A 19,187-nucleotide genomic window follows, 5' to 3' on the forward strand; every position below is an offset into this window, starting at 1 on the left:
TCGTTCCATTGCTTTGCCTAATCATCAAGTAGACTGGAACGATACGTGGAATGGTTAGCATTGGAAACTATCTCTAAAACGTAACTTAAACACTCTCAGATATGAATCGCAAACGAAGCAAGTAAGACGGGCTTGTCCGGGATTTGAACCGGGACCTCTCGCACCCAAAGCGAGAATCATACCCCTAGACCAACAAGCCGGCTGAGCGCGCTTTTGGCATTCTCCTAGGCAGTATGGCTGCTATTGCCGCAAGATTTGCATTGTGTGTTTCAAAGCAAAATTTCTCGAAGGAATGTACTTCTAAAGAAATCAAGGGCTTCTCAGAGGCGCAAGGAACTTTGGATTCTTTTTGTTTCTGACATACGTGACAATTAAATGTTCTGAAAACTGCAGAAAATCAATTCCACATTCCAAATGCTGGCAGAGTTGCGAAATTAAGCGCAAAGAAACATTTCAGACTAACGCATGAAATAAATCTTAGCGGATCCTTGAAACTCATTGAGGTTTATTTCCAGCCCAAATCTGAAGGGGTACTCTTCTGAAACGGCGTTAGAATTCCTTTCGTCTTAACCGAAGCTTTAAGGCAAAAACCCGGAAGGCTGCATTCTCTCAATCCTTCAGTTGAAAAGTGAATTTGTTTTATTTACACCTGACAAAAATTCAGTTCCAAATGGAAATTCTTTACTGCTTCCTTTCCTGGCCGCATACGAAAAGCTTTACTTCTTTCAAGAAATGATCACCAGCTGTTTCCTCATTGCTGAAAGTGCGGAAGCAGCTGACGGAGCGCCAGAAGAAGCAAACAACAACAACAGGTATATATCAGTTCGTTTCCATGTCTTAAATGGCTTAATGGTTGTGTTGGTCAGGTATTTTAGGGTGTTTAGGGTCAGCAAGTTCTCTTTTCTACCGACATGCAAGCCAAAATATTTCTGTAAGAAGCAGTGCAGATATTGACACGTACTGGTGAAAGAAACGCCGACGGCAACGGGATGAACATTTATCAGTTGCTGTATCTCGTTCCATTGCTTTGCCTAATCATCAAGTAGACTGGAACGATACGTGGAATGGTTAGCATTGGAAACTATCTCTAAAACGTAACTTAAACACTCTCAGATATGAATCGCAAACGAAGCAAGTAAGACGGGCTTGTCCGGGATTTGAACCTGGGACCTCTCGCACCCAAAGCGAGAATCATACCCCTAGACCAACAAGCCGGCTGAGCGCTTTTGGCATTCTCCTAGGCAGTATGGCTGCTATTGCCGCAAGATTTGCATTGTGTGTTTCAAAGCAAAATTTCTCGAAGGAATGTACTTCTAAAGAAATCAAGGGCTTCTCAGAGGCGCAAGGAACTTTGGATTCTTTTGTTTCTGACATACGTGACAATTAAATGTTCTGAAAACTGCAGAAAATCAATTCCACATTCCAAATGCTGGCAGAGTTGCGAAATTAAGCGCAAAGAAACATTTCAGACTAACGCATGAAATAAATCTTAGCGGATCCTTGAAACTCATTGAGGTTTATTTCCAGCCCAAATCTGAAGGGGTACTCTTCTGAAACGGCGTTAGAATTCCTTTCGTCTTAACGAAGCTTTAAGGCAAAAACCCGGAAGGCTGCATTCTCTCAATCCTTCAGTTGAAAAGTGAATTTGTTTTATTTACACCTGACAAAAATTCAGTTCCAAATGGAAATTCTTTACTGCTTCCTTTCCTGGCCGCATACGAAAAGCTTTACTTCTTTCAAGAAATGATCACCAGCTGTTTCCTCATTGCTGAAAGTGCGGAAGCAGCTGACGGAGCGCCAGAAGAAGCAAACAACAACAACAGGTATATATCAGTTCGTTTCCATGTCTTAAATGGCTTAATGGTTGTGTTGGTCAGGTATTTTAGGGTGTTTAGGGTCAGCAAGTTCTCTTTTCTACCGACATGCAAGCCAAAATATTTCTGTAAGAAGCAGTGCAGATATTGACACGTACTGGTGAAAGAAACGCGACGTCAACGGGATGAACATTTATCAGTTGCTGTATCTCGTTCCATTGCTTTGCCTAATCATCAAGTAGACTGGAACGATACGTGGAATGGTTAGCATTGGAAACTATCTCTAAAACGTAACTTAAACACTCTCAGATATGAATCGCAAACGAAGCAAGTAAGACGGGCTTGTCCGGGATTTGAAACCAGGACCTCTCGCAACCAAAGCGAGAATCATACCCTAGACCAACAAGCCGGCTGAGCGCGCTTTTGGCATTCTCCTAGGCAGTATGGCTGCTATTGCGCAAGATTTGCATTGTGTGTTTCAAAGCAAAATTTCTCGAAGGAATGTACTTCTAAAGAAATCAAGGGCTTCTCAGAGGCGCAAGGAACTTTGGATTCTTTTTGTTTCTGACATACGTGACAATTAAATGTTCTGAAAACTGCAGAAAATCAATTCCACATTCCAAATGCTGGCAGAGTTGCGAAATTAAGCGCAAAGAAACATTTCAGACTAACGCATGAAATAAATCTTAGCGGATCCTTGAAACTCATTGAGGTTTATTTCCAGCCCAAATCTGAAGGGGTACTCTTCTGAAACGGCGTTAGAATTCCTTTCGTCTTAACCGAAGCTTTAAGGCAAAAACCCGGAAGGCTGCATTCTCTCAATCCTTCAGTTGAAAAGTGAATTTGTTTTATTTACACCTGACAAAAATTCAGTTCCAAATGGAAATTCTTTACTGCTTCCTTTCCTGGCCGCATACGAAAAGCTTTACTTCTTTCAAGAAATGATCACCAGCTGTTTCCTCATTGCTGAAAGTGCGGAAGCAGCTGACGGAGCGCCAGAAGAAGCAAACAACAACAACAGGTATATATCAGTTCGTTTCCATGTCTTAAATGGCTTAATGGTTGTGTTGGTCAGGTATTTTAGGGTGTTTAGGGTCAGCAAGTTCTCTTTTCTACCGACATGCAAGCCAAAATATTTCTGTAAGAAGCAGTGCAGATATTGACACGTACTGGTGAAAGAAACGCTGACGGCAACGGGATGAACATTTATCAGTTGCTGTATCTCGTTCCATTGCTTTGCCTAATCATCAAGTAGACTGGAACGATACGTGGAATGGTTAGCATTGGAAACTATCTCTAAACGTAACTTAAACACTCTCAGATATGAATCGCAAACGAAGCAAGTAAGACGGGCTTGTCCGGGATTTGAACCGGGACCTCTCGCACCCAAAGCGAGAATCATACCCCTAGACCAACAAGCCGGCTGAGCGCGCTTTTGGCATTCTCCTAGGCAGTATGGCTGCTATTGCCGCAAGATTTGCATTGTGTGTTTCAAAGCAAAATTTCTCGAAGGAATGTACTTCTAAAGAAATCAAGGGCTTCTCAGAGGCGCAAGGAACTTTGGATTCTTTTTGTTTCTGACATACGTGACAATTAAATGTTCTGAAAACTGCAGAAAATCAATTCCACATTCCAAATGCTGGCAGAGTTGCGAAATTAAGCGCAAAGAAACATTTCAGACTAACGCATGAAATAAATCTTAGCGGATCCTTGAAACTCATTGAGGTTTATTTCCAGCCCAAATCTGAAGGGGTACTCTTCTGAAACGGCGTTAGAATTCCTTTCGTCTTAACCGAAGCTTTAAGGCAAAACCCGAAGGCTGCATTCTCTCAATCCTTCAGTTGAAAAGTGAATTTGTTTTATTTACACCTGACAAAAATTCAGTTCCAAATGGAAATTCTTTACTGCTTCCTTTCCTGGCCGCATACGAAAAGCTTTACTTCTTTCAAGAAATGATCACCAGCTGTTTCCTCATTGCTGAAAGTGCGGAAGCAGCTGACGGAGCGCCAGAAGAAGCAAACAACAACAACAGGTATATATCAGTTCGTTTCCATGTCTTAAATGGCTTAATGGTTGTGTTGGTCAGGTATTTTAGGGTGTTTAGGGTCAGCAAGTTCTCTTTTCTACCGACATGCAAGCCAAAATATTTCTGTAAGAAGCAGTGCAGATATTGACACGTACTGGTGAAAGAAACGCCGACGTCAACGGGATGAACATTTATCAGTTGCTGTATCTCGTTCCATTGCTTTGCCTAATCATCAAGTAGACTGGAACGATACGTGGAATGGTTAGCATTGGAAACTATCTCTAAAACGTAACTTAAACACTCTCAGATATGAATCGCAAACGAAGCAAGTAAGACGGGCTTGTCCGGGATTTGAACCGGGACCTCTCGCACCCAAAGCGAGAATCATACCCCTAGACCAACAAGCCGGCTGAGCGCTTTTGGCATTCTCCTAGGCAGTATGGCTGCTATTGCCGCAAGATTTGCATTGTGTGTTTCAAAGCAAAATTTCTCGAAGGAATGTACTTCTAAAGAAATCAAGGGCTTCTCAGAGGCGCAAGGAACTTTGGATTCTTTTTGTTTCTGACATACGTGACAATTAAATGTTCTGAAAACTGCAGAAAATCAATTCCACATTCCAAATGCTGGCAGAGTTGCGAAATTAAGCGCAAAGAAACATTTCAGACTAACGCATGAAATAAATCTTAGCGGATCCTTGAAACTCATTGAGGTTTATTTCCAGCCCAAATCTGAAGGGGTACTCTTCTGAAACGGCGTTAGAATTCCTTTCGTCTTAACCGAAGCTTTAAGGCAAAACCGGAAGGCTGCATTCTCTCAATCCTTCAGTTGAAAAGTGAATTTGTTTTATTTACACCTGACAAAAATTCAGTTCCAAATGGAAATTCTTTACTGCTTCCTTTCCTGGCCGCATACGAAAAGCTTTACTTCTTTCAAGAAATGATCACCAGCTGTTTCCTCATTGCTGAAAGTGCGGAAGCAGCTGACGGAGCGCCAGAAGAAGCAAACAACAACAACAGGTATATATCAGTTCGTTTCCATGTCTTAAATGGCTTAATGGTTGTGTTGGTCAGGTATTTTAGGGTGTTTAGGGTCAGCAAGTTCTCTTTTCTACCGACATGCAAGCCAAAATATTTCTGTAAGAAGCAGTGCAGATATTGACACGTACTGGTGAAAGAAACGCGCGACGGCAACGGGATGAACATTTATCAGTTGCTGTATCTCGTTCCATTGCTTTGCCTAATCATCAAGTAGACTGGAACGATACGTGGAATGGTTATCATTGGAAACTATCTCTAAAACGTAACTTAAACACTCTCAGATATGAATCGCAAACGAAGCAAGTAAGACGGGCTTGTCCGGGATTTGAACCGGGACCTCTCGCACCCAAAGCGAGAATCATACCCCTAGACCAACAAGCCGGCTGAGCGCGCCCCTTTTTGGCATTCTCCTAGGCAGTATGGCTGCTATTGCCGCAAGATTTGCATTGTGTGTTTCAAAGCAAAATTTCTCGAAGGAATGTACTTCTAAAGAAATCAAGGGCTTCTCAGAGGCGCAAGGAACTTTGGATTCTTTTTGTTTCTGACATACGTGACAATTAAATGTTCTGAAAACTGCAGAAAATCAATTCCACATTCCAAATGCTGGCAGAGTTGCGAAATTAAGCGCAAAGAAACATTTCAGACTAACGCATGAAATAAATCTTAGCGGATCCTTGAAACTCATTGAGGTTTATTTCCAGCCCAAATCTGAAGGGGTACTCTTCTGAAACGGCGTTAGAATTCCTTTCGTCTTAACCGAAGCTTTAAGGCAAAACCCGAAGGCTGCATTCTCTCAATCCTTCAGTTGAAAAGTGAATTTGTTTTATTTACACCTGACAAAAATTCAGTTCCAAATGGAAATTCTTTACTGCTTCCTTTCCTGGCCGCATACGAAAAGCTTTACTTCTTTCAAGAAATGATCACCAGCTGTTTCCTCATTGCTGAAAGTGCGGAAGCAGCTGACGGAGCGGCCAGAAGAAGCAAACAACAACAACAGGTATATATCAGTTCGTTTCCATGTCTTAAATGGCTTAATGGTTGTGTTGGTCAGGTATTTTAGGGTGTTTAGGGTCAGCAAGTTCTCTTTTCTACCGACATGCAAGCCAAAATATTTCTGTAAGAAGCAGTGCAGATATTGACACGTACTGGTGAAAGAAACGCGACGCAACGGGATGAACATTTATCAGTTGCTGTATCTCGTTCCATTGCTTTGCCTAATCATCAAGTAGACTGGAACGATACGTGGAATGGTTATCATTGGAAACTATCTCTAAAACGTAACTTAAACACTCTCAGATATGAATCGCAAACGAAGCAAGTAAGACGGGCTTGTCCGGGATTTGAACCCGGGACCTCTCGCACCCAAAGCGAGAATCATACCCCTAGACCAACAAGCCGGCTGAGCGCGCGCCTTTTTGGCATTCTCCTAGGCAGTATGGCTGCTATTGCCGCAAGATTTGCATTGTGTGTTTCAAAGCAAAATTTCTCGAAGGAATGTACTTCTAAAGAAATCAAGGGCTTCTCAGAGGCGCAAGGAACTTTGGATTCTTTTTGTTTCTGACATACGTGACAATTAAATGTTCTGAAAACTGCAGAAAATCAATTCCACATTCCAAATGCTGGCAGAGTTGCGAAATTAAGCGCAAAGAAACATTTCAGACTAACGCATGAAATAAATCTTAGCGGATCCTTGAAACTCATTGAGGTTTATTTCCAGCCCAAATCTGAAGGGGTACTCTTCTGAAACGGCGTTAGAATTCCTTTCGTCTTAACCGAAGCTTTAAGGCAAAACCCGAAGGCTGCATTCTCTCAATCCTTCAGTTGAAAAGTGAATTTGTTTTATTTACACCTGACAAAAATTCAGTTCCAAATGGAAATTCTTTACTGCTTCCTTTCCTGGCCGCATACGAAAAGCTTTACTTCTTTCAAGAAATGATCACCAGCTGTTTCCTCATTGCTGAAAGTGCGGAAGCAGCTGACGGAGCGCCAGAAGAAGCAAACAACAACAACAGGTATATATCAGTTCGTTTCCATGTCTTAAATGGCTTAATGGTTGTGTTGGTCAGGTATTTTAGGGTGTTTAGGGTCAGCAAGTTCTCTTTTCTACCGACATGCAAGCCAAAATATTTCTGTAAGAAGCAGTGCAGATATTGACACGTACTGGTGAAAGAAACGACGGCAACGGGATGAACATTTATCAGTTGCTGTATCTCGTTCCATTGCTTTGCCTAATCATCAAGTAGACTGGAACGATACGTGGAATGGTTATCATTGGAAACTATCTCTAAAACGTAACTTAAACACTCTCAGATATGAATCGCAAACGAAGCAAGTAAGACGGGCTTGTCCGGGATTTGAACCCGGACCTCTCGCACCCAAAGCGAGAATCATACCCTAGACCAACAAGCCGGCTGAGCGCGCGCTTTTTGGCATTCTCCTAGGCAGTATGGCTGCTATTGCCGCAAGATTTGCATTGTGTGTTTCAAAGCAAAATTTCTCGAAGGAATGTACTTCTAAAGAAATCAAGGGCTTCTCAGAGGCGCAAGGAACTTTGGATTCTTTTTGTTTCTGACATACGTGACAATTAAATGTTCTGAAAACTGCAGAAAATCAATTCCACATTCCAAATGCTGGCAGAGTTGCGAAATTAAGCGCAAAGAAACATTTCAGACTAACGCATGAAATAAATCTTAGCGGATCCTTGAAACTCATTGAGGTTTATTTCCAGCCCAAATCTGAAGGGGTACTCTTCTGAAACGGCGTTAGAATTCCTTTCGTCTTAACGAAGCTTTAAGGCAAAAACCCGGAAGGCTGCATTCTCTCAATCCTTCAGTTGAAAAGTGAATTTGTTTTATTTACACCTGACAAAAATTCAGTTCCAAATGGAAATTCTTTACTGCTTCCTTTCCTGGCCGCATACGAAAAGCTTTACTTCTTTCAAGAAATGATCACCAGCTGTTTCCTCATTGCTGAAAGTGCGGAAGCAGCTGACGGAGCGCCAGAAGAAGCAAACAACAACAACAGGTATATATCAGTTCGTTTCCATGTCTTAAATGGCTTAATGGTTGTGTTGGTCAGGTATTTTAGGGTGTTTAGGGTCAGCAAGTTCTCTTTTCTACCGACATGCAAGCCAAAATATTTCTGTAAGAAGCAGTGCAGATATTGACACGTACTGGTGAAAGAAACGCCGACGTCAACGGGATGAACATTTATCAGTTGCTGTATCTCGTTCCATTGCTTTGCCTAATCATCAAGTAGACTGGAACGATACGTGGAATGGTTATCATTGGAAACTATCTCTAAAACGTAACTTAAACACTCTCAGATATGAATCGCAAACGAAGCAAGTAAGACGGGCTTGTCCGGGATTTGAACCGGGACCTCTCGCACCCAAAGCGAGAATCATACCCTAGACCAACAAGCCGGCTGAGCGCGCGCTTTTTTGGCATTCTCCTAGGCAGTTTGGCTGCTATTGCCGCAAGATTTGCATTGTGTGTTTCAAAGCAAAATTTCTCGAAGGAATGTACTTCTAAAGAAATCAAGGGCTTCTCAGAGGCGCAAGGAACTTTGGATTCTTTTTTTGTTTCTGACATACGTGACAATTAAATGTTCTGAAAACTGCAGAAAATCAATTCCACATTCCAAATGCTGGCAGAGTTGCGAAATTAAGCGCAAAGAAACATTTCAGACTAACGCATGAAATAAATCTTAGCGGATCCTTGAAACTCATTGAGGTTTATTTCCAGCCCAAATCTGAAGGGGTACTCTTCTGAAACGGCGTTAGAATTCCTTTCGTCTTAACCGAAGCTTTAAGGCAAAACCCGAAGGCTGCATTCTCTCAATCCTTCAGTTGAAAAGTGAATTTGTTTTATTTACACCTGACAAAAATTCAGTTCCAAATGGAAATTCTTTACTGCTTCCTTTCCTGGCCGCATACGAAAAGCTTTACTTCTTTCAAGAAATGATCACCAGCTGTTTCCTCATTGCTGAAAGTGCGGAAGCAGCTGACGGAGCGCCAGAAGAAGCAAACAACAACAACAGGTATATATCAGTTCGTTTCCATGTCTTAAATGGCTTAATGGTTGTGTTGGTCAGGTATTTTAGGGTGTTTAGGGTCAGCAAGTTCTCTTTTCTACCGACATGCAAGCCAAAATATTTCTGTAAGAAGCAGTGCAGATATTGACACGTACTGGTGAAAGAAACGCGACGGCAACGGGATGAACATTTATCAGTTGCTGTATCTCGTTCCATTGCTTTGCCTAATCATCAAGTAGACTGGAACGATACGTGGAATGGTTAGCATTGGAAACTATCTCTAAAACGTAACTTAAACACTCTCAGATATGAATCGCAAACGAAGCAAGTAAGACGGGCTTGTCCGGGATTGAAACCGGGACCTCTCCCACCCAAAGCGAGAATCATACCCCTAGACCAACAAGCCGGCTGAGCGCGCCCCTTTTTGGCATTCTCCTAGGCAGTATGGCTGCTATTGCCGCAAGATTTGCATTGTGTGTTTCAAAGCAAAATTTCTCGAAGGAATGTACTTCTAAAGAAATCAAGGGCTTCTCAGAGGCGCAAGGAACTTTGGATTCTTTTTGTTTCTGACATACGTGACAATTAAATGTTCTGAAAACTGCAGAAAATCAATTCCACATTCCAAATGCTGGCAGAGTTGCGAAATTAAGCGCAAAGAAACATTTCAGACTAACGCATGAAATAAATCTTAGCGGATCCTTGAAACTCATTGAGGTTTATTTCCAGCCCAAATCTGAAGGGGTACTCTTCTGAAACGGCGTTAGAATTCCTTTCGTCTTAACCGAAGCTTTAAGGCAAAACCCGAAGGCTGCATTCTCTCAATCCTTCAGTTGAAAAGTGAATTTGTTTTATTTACACCTGACAAAAATTCAGTTCCAAATGGAAATTCTTTACTGCTTCCTTTCCTGGCCGCATACGAAAAGCTTTACTTCTTTCAAGAAATGATCACCAGCTGTTTCCTCATTGCTGAAAGTGCGGAAGCAGCTGACGGAGCGCCAGAAGAAGCAAACAACAACAACAGGTATATATCAGTTCGTTTCCATGTCTTAAATGGCTTAATGGTTGTGTTGGTCAGGTATTTTAGGGTGTTTAGGGTCAGCAAGTTCTCTTTTCTACCGACATGCAAGCCAAAATATTTCTGTAAGAAGCAGTGCAGATATTGACACGTACTGGTGAAAGAAACGCGACGTCAACGGGATGAACATTTATCAGTTGCTGTATCTCGTTCCATTGCTTTGCCTAATCATCAAGTAGACTGGAACGATACGTGGAATGGTTAGCATTGGAAACTATCTCTAAAACGTAACTTAAACACTCTCAGATATGAATCGCAAACGAAGCAAGTAAGACGGGCTTGTCCGGGATTTGAACCCGGGACCTCTCGCACCCAAAGCGAGAATCATCCCTAGACCAACAAGCCGGCTGAGCGCGCCTTTTGGCATTCTCCTAGGCAGTATGGCTGCTATTGCCGCAAGATTTGCATTGTGTGTTTCAAAGCAAAATTTCTCGAAGGAATGTACTTCTAAAGAAATCAAGGGCTTCTCAGAGGCGCAAGGAACTTTGGATTCTTTTTGTTTCTGACATACGTGACAATTAAATGTTCTGAAAACTGCAGAAAATCAATTCCACATTCCAAATGCTGGCAGAGTTGCGAAATTAAGCGCAAAGAAACATTTCAGACTAACGCATGAAATAAATCTTAGCGGATCCTTGAAACTCATTGAGGTTTATTTCCAGCCCAAATCTGAAGGGGTACTCTTCTGAAACGGCGTTAGAATTTTCGTCTTAACCGAAGCTTTAAGGCAAAACCCGAAGGCTGCATTCTCTCAATCCTTCAGTTGAAAAGTGAATTTGTTTTATTTACACCTGACAAAATTCAGTTCCAAATGGAAATTCTTTACTGCTTCCTTTCCTGGCCGCATACGAAAAGCTTTACTTCTTTCAAGAAATGATCACCAGCTGTTTCCTCATTGCTGAAAGTGCGGAAGCAGCTGACGGAGCGCCAGAAGAAGCAAACAACAACAACAGGTATATATCAGTTCGTTTCCATGTCTTAAATGGCTTAATGGTTGTGTTGGTCAGGTATTTTAGGGTGTTTAGGGTCAGCAAGTTCTCTTTTCTACCGACATGCAAGCCAAAATATTTCTGTAAGAAGCAGTGCAGATATTGACACGTACTGGTGAAAGAAACGCTGACGGCAACGGGATGAACATTTATCAGTTGCTGTATCTCGTTCCATTGCTTTGCCTAATCATCAAGTAGACTGGAACGATACGTGGAATGGTTAGCATTGGAAACTATCTCTAAAACGTAACTTAAACACTCTCAGATATGAATCGCAAACGAAGCAAGTAAGACGGGCTTGTCCGGGATTTGAACCCGGGACCTCTCGCACCCAAAGCGAGAATCATACCCCTAGACCAACAAGCCGGCTGAGCGCGCGCCTTTTTGGCATTCTCCTAGGCAGTATGGCTGCTATTGCCGCAAGATTTGCATTGTGTGTTTCAAAGCAAAATTTCTCGAAGGAATGTACTTCTAAAGAAATCAAGGGCTTCTCAGAGGCGCAAGGAACTTTGGATTCTTTTTGTTTCTGACATACGTGACAATTAAATGTTCTGAAAACTGCAGAAAATCAATTCCACATTCCAAATGCTGGCAGAGTTGCGAAATTAAGCGCAAAGAAACATTTCAGACTAACGCATGAAATAAATCTTAGCGGATCCTTGAAACTCATTGAGGTTTATTTCCAGCCCAAATCTGAAGGGGTACTCTTCTGAAACGGCGTTAGAATTCCTTTCGTCTTAACCGAAGCTTTAAGGCAAAAACCCGGAAGGCTGCATTCTCTCAATCCTTCAGTTGAAAAGTGAATTTGTTTTATTTACACCTGACAAAAATTCAGTTCCAAATGGAAATTCTTTACTGCTTCCTTTCCTGGCCGCATACGAAAAGCTTTACTTCTTTCAAGAAATGATCACCAGCTGTTTCCTCATTGCTGAAAGTGCGGAAGCAGCTGACGGAGCGGCCAGAAGAAGCAAACAACAACAACAGGTATATATCAGTTCGTTTCCATGTCTTAAATGGCTTAATGGTTGTGTTGGTCAGGTATTTTAGGGTGTTTAGGGTCAGCAAGTTCTCTTTTCTACCGACATGCAAGCCAAAATATTTCTGTAAGAAGCAGTGCAGATATTGACACGTACTGGTGAAAGAAACGCCGACGGCAACGGGATGAACATTTATCAGTTGCTGTATCTCGTTCCATTGCTTTGCCTAATCATCAAGTAGACTGGAACGATACGTGGAATGGTTAGCATTGGAAACTATCTCTAAAACGTAACTTAAACACTCTCAGATATGAATCGCAAACGAAGCAAGTAAGACGGGCTTGTCCGGGATTTGAACCCGGACCTCTCGCACCCAAAGCGAGAATCATACCCCTAGACCAACAAGCCCTGACCGGCAGTGTTTTAAAACTTAAGGTTCGTACGGATGTTTTACCTCTGGAATTGGACCGCTGAAAGTAGAAATCAATTATTCCATCAGAGAATTGTCTTCCTTTGTGTGAAGCTTTACACTGCTTTCAGCAAAAATCGCCAAAGTTTTCCTTCAAGTTCTAGGCAGCAGCGGCAAGAAGAACAGATGAAGCTATTTTCAATCATTCCAGGTAAGGAATCGTTTTGTGCCGTTTCACCAAGGAAAAGCGGTTCTTTAGGAAGAACCCTACCAGGAAAGGCAGCAATGGGAAGAGGAGCTCCTTTAAGGTTGTCGCTTTTGAACGGGTGCGTTTTCTTCTCAGCTGCATCTGGTAAGCGAGACGGGAGCAACGTCTTTCTTAAGCCATTCAGAAGCTTCATGGGGGGATTCCCACCATTTCCGGAAGAGGCAAACTGCAAAGGATCAAGCAAAGACGGGCTTGTCCGGATTTGAACCCGGGACCTCTCGCACCCTAAGCGAGAATCATACCCCTAGACCAACAAGCCAGCACACATGTGGAACACTTTTAATGTCCCACTTAGAATTTTAATTCTCATCACCCATTTCAAGAGTTCATTTTTCATGGCTTTACAGGCTTGAAGACAACGGTTGCCTACTTCTTGGCATTCTCCTAGGCAGTATGGCTGCTATTGCCGCAAGATTTGCATTGTGTGTTTCAAAGCAAAATACCCCTAGACCAACAAGCCGGCTTCTCGCATTCTCCTAGGCAGAATTGATTTGCATTGTGTGTTTCTAAAGAAATCAAGGGCTTCTCAGAGCGCAAGGAACTTTGGATTCTTTTTGTTTCTGACATACGTGACAATTAAATGTTCTGAAAACTGCAGAAAATCAATTCCACATTCCAAATGCTGGCAGAGTTGCGAAATTAAGCGCAAAGAAACATTTCAGACTAACGCATGAAATAAATCTTAGCGGATCCTTGAAACTCATTGAGGTTTATTTCCAGCCCAAATCTGAAGGGGTACTCTTCTGAAACGGCGTTAGAATTCCTTTCGTCTTAACCGAAGCTTTAAGGCAAAAACACAAGGCTGCATTCTCTCAATCCTTCAGTTGAAAAGTGAATTTGTTTTATTTACACCTGACAAAAATTCAGTTCCAAATGGAAATTCTTTACTGCTTCCTTTCCTGGCCGCATACGAAAAGCTTTACTTCTTTCAAGAAATGATCACCAGCTGTTTCCTCATTGCTGAAAGTGCGAAACAGCTGACGGAGCGCCAGAAGAAGCAAACAACAACAACAGGTATATATCAGTTCGTTTCCATGTCTTAAATGGCTTAATGGTTGTGTTGGTCAGGTATTTTAGGGTGTTTAGGGTCAGCAAGTTCTCTTTTCTACCGACATGCAAGCCAAAATATTTCTGTAAGAAGCAGTGCAGATATTGACACGTACTGGTGAAAGAAACGCTGACGGCAACGGGATGAACATTTATCAGTTGCTGTATCTCGTTCCATTGCTTTGCCTAATCATCAAGTAGACTGGAACGATACGTGGAATGGTTATCATTGGAAACTATCTCTAAAACGTAACTTAAACACTCTCAGATATGAATCGCAAACGAAGCAAGTAAGACGGGCTTGTCCGGGATTTGAACCGGGACCTCTCGCACCCAAAGCGAGAATCATACCCTAGACCAACAAGCCGGCTGAGCGCGCCTTTTTTGGCATTCTCCTAGGCAGTTTGGCTGCTATTGCCGCAAGATTTGCATTGTGTGTTTCTAAGCAAAATTTTCGAAGGAATGCACTTCTAAAGAAATCAAGGGCTTCTCAGAGGCGCAAGGAACTTTGGATTCTTTTTGTTTCTGACATACGTGACAATTAAATGTTCTGAAAACTGCAGAAAATCAATTCCACATTCCAAATGCTGGCAGAGTTGCGAAATTAAGCGCAAAGAAACATTTCAGACTAACGCATGAAATAAATCTTAGCGGATCCTTGAAACTCATTGAGGTTTATTTCCAGCCCAAATCTGAAGGGGTACTCTTCTGAAACGGCGTTAGAATTCCTTTCGTCTTAACCGAAGCTTTAAAGCAAATGCCCGGAAGGCTGCATTCTCTCAATCCTTCAGTTGAAAAGTGAATTTGTTTTATTTACACCTGACAAAAATTCAGTTCTAAATGGAAATTCTTTACTGCTTCCTTTCCTGGCCGCATACGAAAAGCTTTACTTCTTTCAAGAAATGATCACCAGCTGTTCCCTAATTGCTGAAAGTGCGGAAGCAGCTGACGGAGCGGCCAGAAGAAGCAAACAACAACAACAGGTATATATCAGTTCGTTTCCATGTCTTAAATGGCTTAATGGTTGTGTTGGTCAGGTATTTTAGGGTGTTTAGTGTCAGCAAGTTCTCTTTTCTACCGACATGCAAGCCAAAATATTTCTGTAAGAAGCAGTGCAGATATTGGCACGTACTGGTGAAAGAAACGACGGCGGGATGAACATTGATCAGTTGCTGTATCTCGTTCCATTGCTCTGCCTAATCATCAAGTAGACTGGAACGATACGTGGAATGGTTATCATTGGTAACTATCTCTAAAACGTAACTTAAACACTCTCAGATATGAATCGCAAACGAAGCAAGTAAGACGGGCTTGTCCGGGATTTGAACCCGGGACCTCACCCAAAGCGAGAATCATACCCTAGACCAACAAGCCAACTGGTAGCGGCGCTTCTTGGCATTCTCCTAGGCAGTGGCTGCTATTAAGATTTGCACTTGTGTGTTTCGTACGGATGTTTTACCTCTGAAGGAATGTACCTTCTGAAAGTAGAAATCAAGGGCTTCTCATCCCATCAGAGAACTTTGGATTCTTTTTGTTTCTGTGATACGTGACAATTACACTGCTTTCAGAAAACTCGCAGAAAATCAATTTCACATTCAAGTTCTGGCAGAGGCAGCAGCGCAAAAGAAACATTTCAGATGAAGCATGAAATTCAATCATTCCAGGATAAGGAATCTTTTGTGCCGTTTATTTCAGCCCAAATCTGAAAAGCGGTTCTTTAACGGCGTTAGAATTCCTTTCCCTTAACCAGGAAAGGCAGCAATGGGAAGAGGAGCTGCATTAAGGTCAATCCTTCAGTTGAAAAGTGAATTTGTTTTATTTACACCTGACAAAAATTCAGTTCCAAATGGAAATCTTTACTGCTTCCTTTCCTGGCCGCATACGAAAAGGATTTTACTTCTTTCAAGAAATGATCACCAGCTGTTTCCTCATTGCTGAAAGTGCGGAAGCAGCTGGCGGAGCCGCCAGAAGAAGCAAACAACAACAACAGGTATATATCAGTTCGTTTCCATGTCTTAAATGGCTTAATGGTTGTGTTGGTCAGGTATTTTAGGGTGTTTAGGGTCAGCAAGTTCTCTTTTCTACCGACATGCAAGCCAAAATATTTCTGTAAGAAGCAGTGCAGATATTGACACGTACTGGTGAAAGAAACGCTGACGCAACGGATGAACATTTATCAGTTGCTGTATCTCGTTCCATTGCTTTGCCTAATCATCAAGTAGACTGGAACGATCGTGGAATGGTTATCATTGGAAACTATCTCTAAAGCGTAACTTAAACACTCTCAGATATGAATCGCAAGCGAAGCAAGTAAGGCGGGCTTGTCCGGGATTTGAACCGGGACCTCTCGCACCCAAAGCGAGAATCATACCCCTAGACCAACAAGCCGGGCTGAGCGCCGCGCTTTTTGGCATTCTCCTAGCAGTTTGGCTGCTATTGCCGCAAGATTTGCATTGTGTGTTTCTAAGCAAAATTTTGAAGGAATGCACTTCTAAAGAAATCAAGGGCTTCTCAGAGGCGCAAGGAACTTTGGATTCTTTTTGTTTCTGACATACGTGACAATTAAATGTTCTGAAAACTGCAGAAAATCAATTCCACATTCCAAATGCTGGCAGAGTTGCGAAATTAAGCGCAAAGAAACATTTCAGACTAACGCATGAAATAAATCTTAGCGGATCCTTGAAACTCATTGAGGTTTATTTCCAGCCCAAATCTGAAGGGGTACTCTTCTGAAACGGCGTTAGAATTCCTTTCGTCTTAACCGAAGCTTTAAAGGCAAAACCCGGAAGGCTGCATTCTCTCAATCCTTCAGTTGAAAAGTGAATTTGTTTTATTTACACCTGACAAAATTCAGTTCCAAATGGAAATTCTTTACTGCTTCCTTTCCTGGCCGCATATGAAAAGCTTTACTTCTTTCAAGAAATGATCACCAGCTGTTTCCTCATTGCTGAAAGTGCGGAAGCAGCTGACGGAGCGGCCAGAAGAAGCAAACAACAACAACAACAGGTATATATCAGTTCGTTTCCATGTCTTAAATGGCTTAATGGTTGTGTTGGTCAGGTATTTTAGGGTGTTTAGGGTCAGCAAGTTCTCTTTTCTACCGACATGCAAGCCAAAATATTTCTGTAAGAAGCAGTGCAGATATTGACACGTACTGGTGAAAAGAAACGCTGGCGGCAACGGGATGAACATTTATCAGTTGCTGTATCTCGTTCCATTGCTTTGCCTAATCATCAAGTAGACTGGAACGATCGTGGAATGGTTATCATTGGAAACTATCTCTAAAACGTAACTTAAACACTCTCAGATATGAATCGCAAACGAAAGCAAGTAAGAAGGCGGGCTTGTCCGGGATTTGAACCGGGACCTCTCGCACTCCAAAGCGAGAATCATACCCCTAGACCAACAAGTCGGCTGAGCGCGCGCTTTTTTGGCATTCTCCTAGGCAGTTTGGCTGCTATTGCCGCAAGATTTGCATTGTGTGTTTCTAAGCAAAATTTCGAAGGAATGCACTTCTAAAGAAATCAAGGGCTTCTCAGAGGCGCAAGGAACTTTGGATTCTTTTGTTTCTGACATACGTGACAATTAAATGTTCTGAAAACTGCAGAAAATCAATTCCACATTCCAAATGCTGGCAGAGTTGCGAAATTAAGCGCAAAGAAACATTTCAGACTAACGCATGAAATAAATCTTAGCGGATCCTTGAAACTCATTGAGGTTTATTTCCAGCCCAAATCTGAAGGGGTACTCTTCTGAAACGGCGTTAGAATTCCTTTCGTCTTAACCGAAGCTTTAAAGCAAATGCCCGGAAGGCTGCATTCTCTCAATCCTTCAGTTGAAAAGTGAATTTGTTTTATTTACACCTGACAAAATTCAGTTCTAAATGGAAATTCTTTACTGCTTCCTTTCCTGGCCGCATACTGAAAAGCTTTACTTCTTTCAAGAAATGATCACCAGCTGTTCCCTAATTGCTGAAAGTGCGGAAGCAGCTGGAAGGAGCTGCCAGAAGAAGCAAACAACAACAATACAGGTATATATCAGTTCGTTTCCATGTCTTAAATGGCTTAATGGTTGTGTTGGTCAGGTATTTTAGGGTGTTTAGGGTCAGCAAGTTCTCTTTTCTACCGACATGCAAGCCAAAATATTTCTGTAAGAAGCAGTGCAGATATTGACACGTACTGGTGAAAGAAACGCTGACGGCAACGGGATGAACATTTATCAGTTGCTGTATCTCGTTCCATTGCTTTGCCTAATCATCAAGTAGACTGGAATCATGCGTGGAATGGTTATCATTGGAAACTATCTCTAAAACGTAACTTAAACACTCTCAGATATGAATCGCAAAACGAAGAAAGTAAGACGGGCTTGTCCGGGATTTGAACCCGGGACCTCTCGCACCCGAAGCGAGAATCATACCCCTAGACCAACAAGCCAACATCGAGCTCGGGCCTGACCGGCAGTGTTTTAAAACTTAAGGTTAGACGGATGTTTTACCTCTGGAATTGGACCGCTGAAAGTAGAAATCAATTATCCCATCAGAGAATTGTCTTCCTTTGTGTGAAGCTTTACACTGCTTTCAGCAAAAATCGCCAAAGTTTTCCTTCAAGTTCTAGGCAGCAGCGGCAAGAAGAACAGATGAAGCTATTTTCAATCATTCCAGGTAAGGAATCGCTTTGTGCCGCTTCACCAAGGAAAAGCGGTTCTTTAGGAAGAACCCTACCAGGAAAGGCAGCAATGGGAAGAGGGAGCTCCTTTAAGGTTGTCGCTTTTGAACGGGTGCGTTTTCTCCTCAGCTGCATCTGGTAAGTTTAGAGGCGAGCAACGTCTTTCTTAAGCCATTCAGAAGCTTCATGGGGGGATTCCCACCATTTCCGGAAGAGGCAAACTGCAAAGGATCAAGCAAAGACGGGCTTGTCCGGGATTTGAACCCGGGACCTCTCGCACCCTAAGCGAGAATCATACCCTAGACCAACAAGCTCAGCACATTGGAAACTCTTATTTTCCCTAGGTTTGCAATTTTGAATTCAATCAACATTTCAAGAGTCATTTTATGCTTTACAGGATAAGGTCTCAAGGGAGAACTTTGGATTCTTGTGTTTGAGGGCAATTATCTGGTTAAGCGCCAATACAATTCATCAAGCTGCAAAAAAGACGCAAACTATACAGGTTCGACAACCTTGCATGTAGCTCAGACTTGCCGGTAATGCAAAGAAGCTTAACCCAGTTGAACACTAGGACAAGTTAACGTGGGTAAATGAAGGAGGGCTTTTCAGTTTGAACCGGGACCTCACCAGCGGAATCATACCTAGGCCAACAAGCGGCTGAGCCGCTTCTTAGCATTCTCCTAAAGGCAGTATGGCTCTTTGCAAAATTTGCATTGTGTGTTTCTAAAGCAAAATTTCTGAAGGAATGTACTTCTAAAAAATCAGGGCCTTCAGAGCGCCAAGGACTTTGGATTCTTTTGTTTTTTGACATCTGACAATTAAATGTTCTGAAAACTGCAGAAAATC

General features: G+C 42.2%; 12 non-coding genes across 12 annotated transcripts; all 12 read right to left on the reverse strand.

The window, feature by feature from the left end:
- Positions 1-128: 128 nt before the first annotated feature.
- Positions 129-199, reverse strand: trnap-ugg. The gene has a single exon. It is a non-coding gene; the product is annotated as a tRNA-Pro (tRNA).
- Positions 200-1,142: 943 nt separating this feature from the next.
- trnap-ugg lies at positions 1,143-1,214 on the reverse strand. Its single transcript has one exon. It is a non-coding gene; the product is annotated as a tRNA-Pro (tRNA).
- Positions 1,215-3,164: 1,950 nt separating this feature from the next.
- Positions 3,165-3,235, reverse strand: trnap-ugg. Its single transcript has one exon. It is a non-coding gene; the product is annotated as a tRNA-Pro (tRNA).
- A 941-nt stretch (positions 3,236-4,176) lies between these two features.
- Positions 4,177-4,247, reverse strand: trnap-ugg. Its single transcript has one exon. It is a non-coding gene; the product is annotated as a tRNA-Pro (tRNA).
- A 940-nt stretch (positions 4,248-5,187) lies between these two features.
- On the reverse strand, positions 5,188-5,258 carry trnap-ugg. Its single transcript has one exon. It is a non-coding gene; the product is annotated as a tRNA-Pro (tRNA).
- Positions 5,259-6,202: 944 nt separating this feature from the next.
- On the reverse strand, positions 6,203-6,274 carry trnap-ugg. Its single transcript has one exon. It is a non-coding gene; the product is annotated as a tRNA-Pro (tRNA).
- A 942-nt stretch (positions 6,275-7,216) lies between these two features.
- On the reverse strand, positions 7,217-7,286 carry trnap-ugg. Its single transcript has one exon. It is a non-coding gene; the product is annotated as a tRNA-Pro (tRNA).
- Positions 7,287-11,270: 3,984 nt separating this feature from the next.
- trnap-ugg lies at positions 11,271-11,342 on the reverse strand. The gene has a single exon. It is a non-coding gene; the product is annotated as a tRNA-Pro (tRNA).
- A 948-nt stretch (positions 11,343-12,290) lies between these two features.
- Positions 12,291-12,361, reverse strand: trnap-ugg. The gene has a single exon. It is a non-coding gene; the product is annotated as a tRNA-Pro (tRNA).
- A 3,633-nt stretch (positions 12,362-15,994) lies between these two features.
- trnap-ugg lies at positions 15,995-16,065 on the reverse strand. The gene has a single exon. It is a non-coding gene; the product is annotated as a tRNA-Pro (tRNA).
- Positions 16,066-18,038: 1,973 nt separating this feature from the next.
- trnap-cgg lies at positions 18,039-18,110 on the reverse strand. Its single transcript has one exon. It is a non-coding gene; the product is annotated as a tRNA-Pro (tRNA).
- A 474-nt stretch (positions 18,111-18,584) lies between these two features.
- Positions 18,585-18,655, reverse strand: trnap-agg. Its single transcript has one exon. It is a non-coding gene; the product is annotated as a tRNA-Pro (tRNA).
- Between the last annotated feature and the right edge of the window lie 532 nt (positions 18,656-19,187).

The sequence above is a fragment of the Polypterus senegalus genome, unplaced genomic scaffold (assembly GCF_016835505.1).
Source record: "Polypterus senegalus isolate Bchr_013 unplaced genomic scaffold, ASM1683550v1 scaffold_5880, whole genome shotgun sequence".
Taxonomy (NCBI): domain Eukaryota; kingdom Metazoa; phylum Chordata; class Cladistia; order Polypteriformes; family Polypteridae; genus Polypterus; species Polypterus senegalus.